The sequence below is a fragment of the Oncorhynchus gorbuscha genome, linkage group LG21, assembly GCF_021184085.1.
Source record: "Oncorhynchus gorbuscha isolate QuinsamMale2020 ecotype Even-year linkage group LG21, OgorEven_v1.0, whole genome shotgun sequence".
NCBI classification, from domain to species: Eukaryota; Metazoa; Chordata; class Actinopteri; order Salmoniformes; family Salmonidae; genus Oncorhynchus; species Oncorhynchus gorbuscha.
This window is the reverse complement of record NC_060193.1, coordinates 14,215,185-14,229,677: the sequence shown is the minus strand read 5'-3', so window position 1 is coordinate 14,229,677 and position 14,493 is coordinate 14,215,185. Positions and strand designations below refer to the sequence as shown.

The following is a 14,493-nucleotide window of genomic DNA, read 5'->3' as shown; positions in this document are numbered from 1 at the left end:
TTGTCGGAATGCTTGGACCAAAACGTAGCGTGGTAAGTGTGCATAATGTTTTATTAATCAAAAAACACTTGAACAAAGTAACAAAGAGAAAAAAATGGAAAAAAAACTGTTCTGTCAGGTGCAGACACTAAACAGAAAATAACTACCCACAAAACCCCATTGGAAAAGGACAACTTATATATGATCCCCAAACAGAGACAACGATAGACAGCTGCCTCTGATTGGGAACCACATAAACATAGAAACAAAGAAACTAGAATGCCCACCCTAGTCACACCCTGGCCTAACCAAAACAGAGAATAAAAGCCTCTCTATGGCCAGGGCATGACACTCTCTGTAATATAATTAATAGCCTGTTATTGACTGTTATTAATAACCTGTTATAAAAGCACACTTTTTATAGGACATGACGTTTTTACCTACAATGAAATACCAATAGTCCCTACTACTATACATACTATAGTAAACTTAGGGAATCAGTATAACCCTCACCTTAGTACATTGATGTGGCCATTTTCAGTCAGTTACAGGGGCCTGGTTTAGATGTAATGACAGATATCTGCTACTGTGTATCCCAGCAAGTGGCAATTCTAGCGTGTAAAACATGGGGGGGGGCAAAAATAAATGAAAGTGGGATGCATGCCAGCAAAGCCACTATACAACACAACACTTAACAATACATTAATTGAACTATAACGGGGACAAATGGTGCCCACAAACTGTTAGGGCTTACATAAAGCAGTCCCAACATCTTCCCCACTGCTACACCTGGCTTTCAGCAGAGCCTTGTCTGGCAGCGAAACACTTCATTCAGCCTCATTTACTGCCTTCTAAAAAAACAGAGCTGATATGGCTGACTTGCATGAACAAATGTGGTTTCTACTGATAATTGAGTTGTACAAACTGTGGCATAAGGGGACGACAGGTAGGTAAGAGACAATCCATAATTTCGATTAAGACATTAATGAGCGAGTTAGGACAGACGTAGTCAATATAACTATTTGTTTAGCCCTTTTGAAATGTACAGCGACCGAATTCAGAACATGGGGCGTTTTTACATGTTTCCCCCTGTACACCAAATTAGAGTTAGGATCAATAAAGTGGGCATATAAGCATTTTTCTAAAACAGGTTATAGGCTGCATGTGCACCATCAAGTAAGAACATTAGGTGAAATTAAGAGGGGCAAATAGACCAAATTATTAGCGTGAGGCACAAACCACTCATGGTTGAATTTGCGATTTCCAACTTGTTGTGTGTAATGTTCATGTCCAATGGCCGATGAGCACTGATATGTTTTATATATAATTTATCTTCAATATTTATCTCCAATTGACAAGGATAAAAAAGGATTTGCCAGTAGATTGTCGACTTGATTCATGATGATGACTGCTAGCTAAGATTTTGTGTCACACTGGTATAAACGATTTGGAGACAGGCAGAGCAATAAATCATCTGGGATTTTAATACACCCAAAACAAACACGTATTCAAAACACTGGGATGTACCCAAACAAAAAAGCACGGATAAACCTCGTAGAACGACATGGGATGAGACCAGTAATACACAAAGAACAGAACATGCAGCACAGGCTGAGACACCGCATAGGTACTCACACGACCAATGGACATGGGAACAATAATCAACAGCCCAATGGTGAATCAAAGGGCACATTTATACAATTACAATCAGTGGGAATGGGGACCAGGTGTGTGTAATGACACAGTTCTGGAAGGATCCCTGACGTTTTGAAAGTAAGATGCTGACATTATCAGTCCAATCAAAGCTACTGTACATATGTGATTTGACATCATTTTATCTGTGGCAAATTACCTTGAGCCTTCTTGGAAGGGCACTTCTAATGTTACTCTATGGTTAATTATAACGTGATTAAACTAATCATGTAAACATTTATTAACTAGGAAGCCGGGACCATCACAGGAAATTTTTGTTTAAAGAGTTACTATCTTCCGAATTGAAATCTCCTAAGATATTTTCATATCACAGATAACAGTCGCTTTTTAATGGATAATTACCTCGGTCAGTCTCGCCTTGAACATAGTAATTTCTTGTATTCTGCACGAACCCTATTTCATTTATGAATCAGCGTGTCACGTTCTGACCATCGTTCGTGTGTGTTTTCCTTGTTGTAGTGTTGGTCAGGACGTGAGCTGGGTGGGCATTCTATGTTGTGTGTCTGGTTTGCCTATTTCTATGTTTGGCCTGATATGGTTCTCAATCAGAGGCAGGTGCTAGTCATTGTCTCTGATTGGGAACCATATTTAGGTAGCCTGTTTTGTGTTGGGTTTTGTGGGTGATTGTTCCTGTCTCTGTATTTGCACCAGATAGGACTGTTTTGATTTTGTCATGTTTCTTGTTTTGTAGATTGTTGTACATTCATCTTTAAAAAAGATGCACAAAACTAACCACGCTGCATTTTGGTCCGCCTCTCTTTCCACAGAAAACCATTACACAGCGATACACAAGTTGGCTCAATTATTTATTTACTAACTAATTAAACAATTAGAGAATACACAAAGTATACTAACATTATACAGTAAATACAGTCTCTAGAAGACTAACAAAACATGACAGTTTGGTTATAACACAATGGCGAATTCAGAGAGAGGAAGGGGGGAGGAAGAGAGACAAAGGCATTTCTCTATTGGACTTTTATACAGTACGCTCATTGGAATCAAATCCTAAGCACTCTAATAACCACTCATTCGGCAAAATTATTATATTTATTATTGAGCTGTCCTTGAACGTCGAGATCCTTTGGTCACAGAGATGTTGGGTGTACGACTCTGGTTTGGCCACCAGAGATCAGCATGTCCTTTGTCTATGTGGTTGAATCTGTGTTTTAAATTCACTGCTCTACTGAGGGACCTTATAGATAATTGTGTGTGTAGGGTACATATATGAGGTAGTCATTCAATAATCATGTTAAACACTATTATTGCACACAGAGTAAGTACATGCAAATGATTATGTGACTTGTTAAGCAAATGTGTACTCTAAAAATTATCGAGTTGAAAACTTATTGACTCAAGACATTTCCGCTTTTCATGTTTTATTAAATTGTACACATTTCTACAAACATAATTCCACTTTGACATTAAGTGTAGGCCAGTGACACAAAATCTCAATGTAATCCATTTTAAATTCAGACTGTAACACAACAAAATGTGCAATAAGTCAAGTGGTGTGAATACTTTCTGAAGGTATGTGACACGCAAATGTAAGCAAGGTTTGAAATGATTGTTTTAGTCAAATATTACGTATATCTGAGATTCTTGCGGTCAAGTTGAAGTCTACAAATGATTTGTGATTATGTTCTGTCCAACCTGACCATCCGCTTAAGTAAACATCAGCCCACGGCTGAATCTAGTTGATGATCCTTATACTGGGTTAGCTGCCTTCTTTTCTCTTCGAGTCAATTGAATTTCCAGGATCTAATAGAGATAAATACCTGAGTTACTTTCAACCAGATATATAGCCATTACATATCATGAGCATTAAACTGCTTTCCTAGGCAGCAACAATTGGAAGTTAGATTTTTAAATGTCACAACAACATGGATGTAACAATCCCAAAGCAAATATGAAGAGGTGCTATCAATGTTGCACAAAATTATTTTAAGTTGAAAAGTCCAAGTTTCCATCTTCTGTTACTAAAATACACCTCTTGGAACAGAACTGATCAGGCCAAGTGGTTATTCTCCCCTGTATTCTACAGTCCGGAAAGAACGTTATTTAATTAAAACCTCTGAAGGAGTCTTCTATTTTTCTTTCTCTTCTCTTGCCAGTCCTGGGCTGGATATCAAAGGTGCCAGCTAGGCAAAGCAATGCCTTGCAAAGATGGGCACCTGTTGTTAGATGGGTAAAAATGAAAAAGCAGACAAAACCCCTTTAACACTCCTGCCTTTTTTCCGGTCGAATTGGACCGATTTACAAGTTCTCTCTGAAAAATGTAGTTAATTTAATCTGATTGTCATAAGGTTCCATGACTTTGTCCACACAGGGCATCTGCAAGCACAAAATACATTTTAATAATTTTGATAAAATGTTGGGTATTTTATTTAACATAGGGCAGCAGCCTCTAATGTGCAGGGATAAGTAATCGGGTGGTAGCCAGCTTTTGACAGTGTGGGCTATACTCAACATTGTCTCAGGGTAGTAAATTGGTGGTTTGAAGATATCCCTCTATTGGTGTGGGGGCTGTGCTTTGGAAAAGTGGGTGGGGTTATATACTGCCTCTTTGGCCCTGTCCAGGGGTATCGTTGGACAGGGTCACAGTGTCTCCCGACCCCTCCTGTCTCAGCCTCCAGTATTTATGCTGCAATAGTTTGTGTCGGGGGGCTAGGGTCATTCTGTTATGTCTGGAGTATTTCTCCTGTCTTATCCGGTGTCCTATGTGAGTTTAAGTATGCTCCCTCTAATTGTTTCTCTCTCCCCTCCTGGAGGACCTGAGCCCTGGGACCATGCCTCAGGACTTCCTGGCCTGATGACTAGTTGCTGTCCCTAGTCCACCTGGTCGTGCTGCTGCTCCAGTTTCAACTGTTCTGCCTGCGGCTATGGAACCCTGACCTGTTCACCGGATGTGCTACCTTGTCCTGGACAGGTTGTTTTCGACTCTCTCTCTCTCTCTCTGACGCACCTTCTGTCTCTAACTCTGAATGCTCGGCTATGAAATGCAAACTCACATTTTTACCCTCTACAACCACTGCGATTATTATTATTATTTGACACTGCTGGTCATCTATGAACATTTGAACATCTTGGCCATGTTCTGTTATAATCTCCACCCGACACAGCCAGAAGAGGACTGGCCACACCTCAGAGCCTCCTCAGAGTTTCTTTAACCTTTATTTAACTAAGCATGTCAGTTAAGAACACATTCTTATTGACGATGACGGCCTACACCCCGGCCAAACCCGGACGATGCTGGGCCTCTTGCACTGACTTGCAGTGCCTTAGACCGCTGCGCCTGTAATGAGCACGAAGGGAGACAGAGAGCTGGGTTCAAGCGCAGGGTGCAGCAGGTGTTTAGTGTAAAAGCCCCCAGGAGGAGGCAGGTAACCGGGTCCAGCAGAAGGTCATGCACAGGGGGTCGAAAAAGGCAACAGTACAGGCAGGGAAAAGGCTAGTAACTTCGTCCGGGAGATCAGGCAATAGGTTGATAACAGGACATCCGATAGGCTAAGGTACAGACAGGGAATAGGCAAAAGGGGTTGTTAGTGAGGCAGGCAAAAACTATTATACACAGGAAGCGTAAAGTACAGGAAATCCAGCGCTCCGAATAGAAGTGTATCACAAAACAAACAATACCTCACAAAGATGGGGTGCAATGAACTGAACTAAATAGTGTGTGATAATGACATACAGGTGTGTGAATTGGTGATCAGAATTCAGGTGATTGGGATCTGGAGAGTGAGCTGCGTTCAGGGGATCTATGTGTTTGAGAGTGTGAGTTGGAAGCAGATGTTACAGCGCCACTCGGAAGCCATGGTTGCTTCTATTTAAAGTATTTATTCAACCAGGATTATCCTCTCACACAAAACATTAAAACAAATCTGATCAGACACACATAAAACAATATTAAGAATAAAACGGAATTGAATGTATACAGTATACATTATAATACACACGACATCCTGTCCTTCTGATGGTGACCATTCTGAAGACCCTTTGTAACGACGGGAGAGTGATGGGTGTGGAGTCAGACGCAGAGAGCAGAAGGTAAATGGGAAAAACGCTTTAATGTCCTCCGTAACAGGAACAGGTACAAAATAGGGTGAAACCCAAAAACACAGGTGCAAACAACAACCCAATACCACTGTTACAAACACCGGACAGCGAAAACCCAAAATCAACAATACACCACTAACGTACAATAACAACATGCCCGCACAAACACCAGCGGGCTAAACAAACTTAAATAATACCCACCCCAAAACCCCAACAAGGAACAGGTGAAAACAATTAGACCAAAACAAACGAAAAAGATAAAAGGGATCGGTGGCAGCTAGTAGACCGGCCACGATGACCGCCGAGCGCCACCCGAACAAGAAGGGGAGCCACCTTAGGTAATATTCATGACACCCTTCCGTACGGTGTCCCCACAAGTCCTATATCGAAATAACCTGAAAGGCCGCTCAGCAAGGAAGAAGCCACTGCTCAAAATCGCCATAAAAAACCCAGACTACAGTTTGCAACTGCACATGGGGACAAAATGTAAATAACCTTTCCGAAATGTAAATAACCTTGTGTCAGAAGAAACTGTAGGCTCCATTTCAGTCTTCAGCTATAGTTTTATAGTCTCGCTTTCTCATTCTCTCTTTCTTTCTCTCCTCTCTGTCTCTCTGTTAAATCTATTGTCTCAACAGGAAATAGTCCTGAGATATGTCAATCTAACACATTTATTTGAGGTGTTTATAGAAGATGCAGATTTTTACTTCAGGATGGAACTAATCCCTAAACTGAAAGGGGTACATCACATGGGCCCATACAATATGGAAAGGTTAGAAGACTATTATCCAGTGATTTGTATACAGTACATGTCCTCAAATATGATTTCAATGTGTGTTTAAGGTCATTCAAGTCACATGTAAAAGGAATAGTAATTGTATCTGTTTCCTTTTCAGCTGATTTGTTTATTTGCGTTGTTTTTGCGTAAATTATTTTTTACTTATTTTGTACATAATGTTGCCGCAACCGTCTCTTATGGCCGAAAATATCTTTGGGGCATCAGGAATGCGATTACTCACCACGGACTGGAAGAATCCTTTTTTTCCATTAACGAGTCTGACGAGCCCGACGCGAGAGATTAATGAACAGGCTCAGATCCCTGTGATTTGTGTAAAGAGTAGGCGGAGAAAAAGGGGCTGGAGGGTGGGCTGCCGTCTGAAAATTCATAGGCGATGGAATAAACCCCACTTCCTTCCATTCTGCTAGCAAACATGCAATCAATGGACAATAAAATGATGACTGACATGGAAGATTAAACTACCAACAGGACATTCAAAACTATAATATCTTCTGCGTCACAGATTCGTGGCTGAATGACAACACTATCAGCATTCAGCTGGCTGGTTATACGCTGGACCGGTAGGATAGAAGTGGCGTCTGGTAAGACAAGGGGTGGTGGACTATGTATTTCTGTAAATAACCGCTGGTTACAGGATATCGAAGGAAGTCTCGAGCTATTGTTCGCCTGAGGTAGAGTATCTCATGATAAGCTGTAGACCACACTATCTACCTGGAGAGTTTTCATCTGTATTTTTTGTAGCTGTTTACATACTACCACAGTCAGAGGCTGGCATTAAGACAGCATTGAAAGAGCTGTATTCTGCCATAAATCTAATCAAATCAAAATGTATTTGTCACATGCGCCGAATACAACAGGTGTAGATCTTACAGTGAAATGCTTACTTATGAGCCCCTAACCAACAATGCAGTTACAAAAAAATATGGATAAGAATAAGAGATAAAAGTAACAAGTAATTGAAGAGCAGCAGTAAACTAACAACAGTGAGACTATATACAGGGGGGTACCGATACATAGTGAATGTGCGGGGGCAGTTAGTTAGTTGAGGTAGAATGTACATGTAGGTAGAGTTATTAAAGTGACTATGCATAGATGACAACAGAGAGTAGCAGTGGTGTAAAGAGGGGGAGAAGGGGTGGGGGGCAATGCAAATAGTCTGGATAGCGAATTGACTAGATGTTCAGGAGTCTTATGGCATGGGGGTAGAAGTTGTTCAGAAGCCTCTTGGACCTAGACTTGGCGCTCCGGTACCGCTTGCCGTACGGTAGCAGAGAGAACAGTCTATAACTGGGGTGGCTGGAGTCTTTAACAATTTTTAGGGCCTTCCTCTCACACCGCCTTGTGTTGATGTCCTGGATGGCAGGCAGCTTAGCCCCAGTGATGTACTGGGCCAAACACATTACCATCTGGAGTGCCTTGCAGTCAGAGGCCGAGCAATTGCCATACCAGGCAGTGATGCAACCAGCCAGGATGCTCTCGATGTTGCAGCTGTAGAACCTTTTGAGGATCTCAGGACCCATGCCAAATCTTTTTAGTTTCCTGAGGGCTAGGCTTTGTCATGCCCTCTTCACGACTGTCTTTGTGTGTTTGGACCATTCTAGTTTGTTGTTGATGTGGACACCAAGGAACTTGAAGCTCTCAACCTGCTCCACTACGTCCTCATCGATGAGAATGGGGGCGTGCTCGGTCCTCTTATGAGCGACGTTCAGAATCAAAACGCCAAACGTATGGTTGTAAACAGAGTTTACAGAGGATAATAACAAACATAGAATGCCAAACGACTTACCCTGTCATTACTGTGGTTCAATACATGACAAAGCCAAATGCCCAGCATACAGTGTCACCTGTAAAGCATGTGGCAAACAAAACAACTTTTCCTGAGTTTGTAAACAAGCACAACACAAACCTAAACTCAATCTATTAGAGGAAGATAATGAGCCAGATGACCAAACAACAGATGCCATGTGATACATCTCACATGTTAATTCTGTGGAAGACAAGGCAAAACATTTTTTTCACTAACCTTAAGCTAGCTCCACTCAGTGATGAGCCATAGACATATGACCCCAGCCATACAATTAAATGTCAACTAGACACAGGATCAACAGTTAATGTCATAAGCTAGCTACATACAGCGAGTCATGGAAGACAGCAATCCAGTTCTCCTACCCAGCAAAGCTACACTCAAGCTAAATGACGGCACACTGATAAAGCCAACAGGTCATGGAGACATCCCAGCTTCCTCTGCTGACACGTGTGAAAGACTCAGCCTAATACATGTGAACCACAGCCATGTGTTACATCACGTGAACACTCCAAGCACCACATCCACTGTGGTCATCATGACAACTGAGGAGATCATCTCTAAGTACAAGGACATGTTGGATGGGCTTGGCTGCCTTCCTGGAGAGCTACACCTGGAAGTAAACAATGCAGCCCGGCCTGTGTGGCAGCTACCAAGACGGATACCTATTCCACTGAAGGAAAGGATCACACAGGCCATACATTCAGTGGACAATGCAGACATCATCACGAAAGTCAAAAGGGGCCAACACCGTGGATTAGCAATGTGGTTGTCATGCATGGACCCCAGTGCACTCAACGAAGCCTTACTGAGATCTCACTTCCAGATGCCCACAATAGAAGAGATTCTACCAGAGATATCCAATGCAAAGGTATTCTCAGTACTCACTCAATGGCAAAGATGGATATTGGCAAGTCGAAGCTGATGAAGTGAGCAGCTATCTAACAACTTTCTAGACAGCTGTAGGTAGGTATACAGTTGAAGTCTGATGTTTACATACACCTTAGCCAAACACATTTCAACTCAGTTTTTCACTTAATCCTTGTAACAATTCCCTGGCTTAGGTCAGTTAGGATCACCACTTTTATTTTAAGAATGTGAAATGTCAGATTAATAGTAGAGATAATTATTTATTTCAGGTTTAATTTCTTTCATCACATTCCCAGTGGGTCAGAAGTTTACATACACTCAATTAGTATTTGGTAGCATTGCCTTTAAATTGCTTAACTTAGGTCAAATGTTTCGGGTAGCCTTCCACAAGATTCCCACAATAAGTTGGGTGAATTTTGGCCCATTCCTCCTGACAGAGCTGTAGGCTTTGTGATGGCCTCTCCAATACCTTGACTTTATTGTCCTTAAACCATTTTGCCACAACTTTGGAAGTATGCTTGGGGTCATTATCCATTTGGAAGACCCATTTATGACCAAGCTTTCACTTCCTGACGGATGTCTTGAGATTTTGCTTCAATATATCCATGTAATTTTCCATCTATTTTGTGAAGTGCACCAGTCCCTCCTGCAGCAAAGCAGCCCCACAACATGATGCTGCCACCCCCGTACTTCATGATTGGGATGGTGTTCTTCGCCTTGCAAGCGTCCCCATTTTTCCTCCAAACATAACGATGGTATTATGGCCAAACAGTTATATTTTTGTTTCCTCAAACCAGAGGCCATTTCTTCAAAAAGTACGATCTTTGTCCCCATGTGCAGTTGCAAACCGTAGTCTGGGTTTTTTATGGCGGTTTTGAGCAGTGGCTTCTTCCTTGCTGAGCGGCCTTTCAGGTTATTTCGATATAGGACTCGTTTTACTGTGGACATAGATACTTTTGTATCCGTTTCCTCCAGCATCTTCACAAGGTCCTTCGCTGTTATTCTGGGATTGATTTGCACTTTTTGCATCAAAGTACGTTCATCTGTAGGAGACAGAACGCGTCTCCTTTCTGAGCAGTATGACGACTGCGTGGTCCCATGGTGTTTATACTTGTGTATTATTGTTTGTAAAGATGAACGTGGTACCTTCAGAGGCGTTTTGAAATTGCTCCCAAGGATGATCCAGACTTGTGGAGGTCTACAATTTATTTTCATAGGTCTTGGCTGATTTCTTTTGATTTTCCCATGATGTCAAGCAAAGAGGTACTGAGTTTGAAGGTAGGCCTTGAAGTACATCCACAGGTATACCTCCAATTGATTCAAATGATGTCAATTAGCCTATCAGAAGCTTCTAAAGCCATAACATCATTTTCTGGAATTTTCCAAATTGTTTAAAGGCACAGTCAACTTAGTGTATGTAAACTTCTGACCCACTGGAATTGTGATACAGTGAATTATAAGTGAAATAATCTGTCTGTAAACGATTGTTGAAAAAAATACTTGTGTCATGCACAAAGTAGATGTCCCAACCAACTTTGCAAAACTATAGTTTGTTAACAAGAAATTTGTGGAGTGGTTGAAAAACGAGTTTAAATGACTCCAACCTAAGTGTATGTAAACTTCCGGTTTGAACTGTAGATGGCTGAGTGCCATTTCGAATCAAGACAGCAGCTGAAGAACACCAGTGCAGACAAGCCCTACAGGGACAAAAAGGAGATGACATTCTACATTATGGATGTGGTGACACACACGAAGAGACGATGGCAGATCATGACAGATACCTTACAGCTCTCTTGCAGAGAGCAAGAGATGTCAACCTGAAGCTGAACAAAAGTAAACTCTGTTTAAAGCTACCTAGTGTGACATACATGGGTCATATTCTCACCACAGAGGGCCTTCGTACTGAACCAGCGAAAATAACAGCCATTTAGAACACGGGTACACCGACCGACGTCAAGTCACTACAGCAGCTTTTGGGGTTTGTGAACTACGTTTCAAAATTCATGCCCCGCCTATCTGATGGGTGTGAGCCACTCAGAAGACTGACTGACAAGGACATTGAATGGACATGGCTACCACAGCATGATAGAGCAGTTGAGAATATCAAACAGTTTGTCACACAACACCCAGTGTTCAAATACTACAAACTGAATGAGGAAGTCACACGGCAGTGTGTTGTCAGTGAGAGTTTTGGCACAGCCCTTCTACAGAAAGATCAACCTGTTACATTGCCTCCCAAACATTGACTCAGACAGAACAAAGGTATGCACAGATTGAGAAAGAATGTCTCTCCATTGTTTTTGCATGGGACAAGTTTGTTCAGTATCTGGCAGAGAGTTCAACACAATACACAGCGAAAACAAACCGCTTGAGATGATTTCCAAGAAATCCCTACTCACAGCACCCAAGCGACTGCAGAGAATGTTGCTAAGGCTACAAAGATACCAACTCTGCGTGCAATACAAACAATGCAAATGACTACATGTAGCTGACTTCCTGTCCAGAACAGCTCAATCAACCACGAGCACAGACAAATACAAACACCAGCCACGGTCTACTCTAGGGCTCTAGCCACAACTGACCTGGAACAGGTGGATCACACCAGTGATGTCAACATCTCACCTAAGACAATGGAGTTAATTATTACTTGATTAATACTCGGACTACTGAGAGCTCGACGAGCTGACTGACACCACATCATTGAATGCTGTAAAAAGCAGTTCAGCAGACATGGCGTTGCCCACACTGTTATTTCTGATAGTGGCCCCACCTTCTCCGGAATGACTTTCAAAAATGTTCTGATAAGTGGGACTTTAAACATGTGACATCATCACTGTATCACAGCCAAAGCAATTGCAAAGCTGATTTAGCGGTGAAGATTGCCAAAACACAGACCCATGGCTGTGATGCATGGTGAAGACCCATGGCTGTGATGGATGGTGAGGAGCATGACTATGATGGATGGTGAAGGCACATGGCTGTGATTCATGGTGAAGACCCATTGCTGTGATGCATGGTGAAGACCCATGGCTGTGATGGATGGTGAGGAGCATGACTATGATGGAGGGTGAAGACCCATGGCTGTGATGGATGGTGAGGAGCATGACTATGATGGATGGTGAAGGCACATGGCTGTGATTCATGGTGAAGACCCATTGCTGTGATGCATGGTGAAGACCCATGGCTGTGATGGATGGTGAAGACCCATGGCTGTGATGGATGGTGAGGAGCATGACTATGATGGAGGGTGAAGACCCATGGCTGTGATGGATGGTGAGGAACATGACTATGATGGAGGGTGAAGACCCATGGCTGTGATGGATGGTGAGGAGCATGACTATGATGGAGGGTGAAGGCACATGGCTGTGATGGAAAGTGAAGACCCATCTCCCTTTCCTCCGCTGACACTGACCAAAAAGGGACACCATCTTGCAGCTGATGGCGAAACTCGAGTCGTACTGTGTTATTTCTGCCTCATGCACAAATTCATGTTGTTACACCTATGAACAGAGAAAGTGAAATATTCCTCGATATTAAAAAAGACCCCAGCCGCTAATAATAACAACGCAAGCCCATAGATACACTTTCCTACTCATTCATTACTGATGCAGTGCTTGTTGTAGCGCTGAGTGGAAATAGGAAGAACACACATCTTATGGCTTGTAAAAGTGTTGAATTCAAATTGTTGCCATTGCTGAGTAAGAACGTAAACATGAACTCAGTCAAACACAGCATCTCTTTGCTGTATTCATTGACAGTCTCTCTCTAGTCGTGGTTTTCAATGTTTTGAAATCTCACAGTATCAACTTCGCTGTAGATTTATTTTATGCCTGCTATGTTACTGCAGACAAGGTAATCTGAGCCATCGGATTGGCCAGTGGTTGACCTTAGAGTGCACTTGATTTGCTCTCTGGGCCCGCCAGGAAAGCAGAGTTAGTACCTTCAGGCACATGCAATGGTTGAAAATAGCAACAGTTAGCCTACCCGGTGCGCAGGGCAGCTGAATCGTGTGCACCTGCCGCCACCAGCCCATGACAAATAAATCAAAATAGGTGCACAAGGCTTTATCGTTGGGTTTTTACATAAATGTTTAGTGATCGACTAGTAATGCCTTGGGGATCGACCAGTCGGTCGCGATCGTCCGTTAGGTGACCACTGCTCCAGAGAGTTGAGTGAAGCGGGCAGTTTAGATGGAACTTTGATGGAGATGTGTATATCTGAGGTGCATTCATTAAGAAATCAAAAGGAACAAAATGTCCAAAATGGAGAGTGACTAACTTAAACTAACCTGCCAAATGGTTTCAGTTGCAAAACATATTACTACAGTGTGCACTAATGAATAAACCTGTCTATTAAATCTGTCTCTGCCACTCAAATAGACAACTTGGCATTGAGAGGAGTGGCCGTTCAATCTTCTCTTTGGGATTCGTGGTGTAGTCCAAGCAAAGTCATCGATGGAAACCGCTGCACTGCAGCACTGCATTTAACACCAACCCCTGGTGGAGAGTGGACCTGCTGGATGTGTACAGAGTGACAGCTGTCACCATCACCAACAGAGGACAATGCTGTCCTTATGGTGCTGAGATCTGCATCGGTAACTCACTGGAGAACACTGGCATCAACAACCCCAGGGGAGAAATAGACATCAGTACATTTTGATGTCCTGTCCTGGAGATATTGGATACATTGGTCTTGATCCATGCTTCTGTAGCTATTCAGTTGTTATATATTTAACACAATGACTATTCTCTATGGTACATTGTAGAGCGTCCTCATTCCCTCTCTCGCTCTCTCTCAATTCAATTGAATTTCAATTTAAGGGCTTTATTAGCATGGGAAACATATGTTTACATTGCCAAAGCAAGTGACATAGACAATAAAAATTTTACAGAAAACATTACTCACAAAAGATTGAAAAGAATAAAGACATTTAAAATGTCATCTTATGTCTCCCTTACCCTCTCTGTCCCCCCACCCCACCACTCTCTCTGCCCCCCCCACCCCATCTCTCTGTACAATAATCACATCCATTGCTCTTTCCCCCATCCCATCCCATGCTCTCTCTCCCACCCCCTTTCTCTCTCTTTTACACCCCACCCCCTCTCTCTCTACCCCACCTCTCTCTCTGTCCCCCCACCCCACCACTCTCTCTGCCCCCCACCCATCTCTCTCTGTACAATAATCACATCCATTGCTCTTTCCCCCATCCCATCCCATGCTCTCTCTCTCCCCACCCCCTTTCTCTCTCTTTTACACCCCACCCCTCTCTCTC

The 14,493-nt window shown here is 42.6% G+C and overlaps 1 protein-coding gene across 2 annotated transcripts in view; it reads left to right on the top strand.

Annotated features, from left to right (window-relative positions):
• The first annotated feature begins 4,558 nt into the window (after positions 1-4,558).
• LOC124007777 (sterile alpha motif domain-containing protein 9-like) overlaps positions 4,559-14,493 on the top strand; it is a 38,351-nt gene continuing 28,416 nt past the window's right edge. For both annotated transcript variants that reach the window (XR_006834005.1, XM_046318530.1), the window contains exon 1: positions 4,559-4,621. The gene's annotated coding sequence lies outside the window, so the exon portion shown is untranslated. The remainder of the gene's footprint in view (positions 4,622-14,493) is intronic.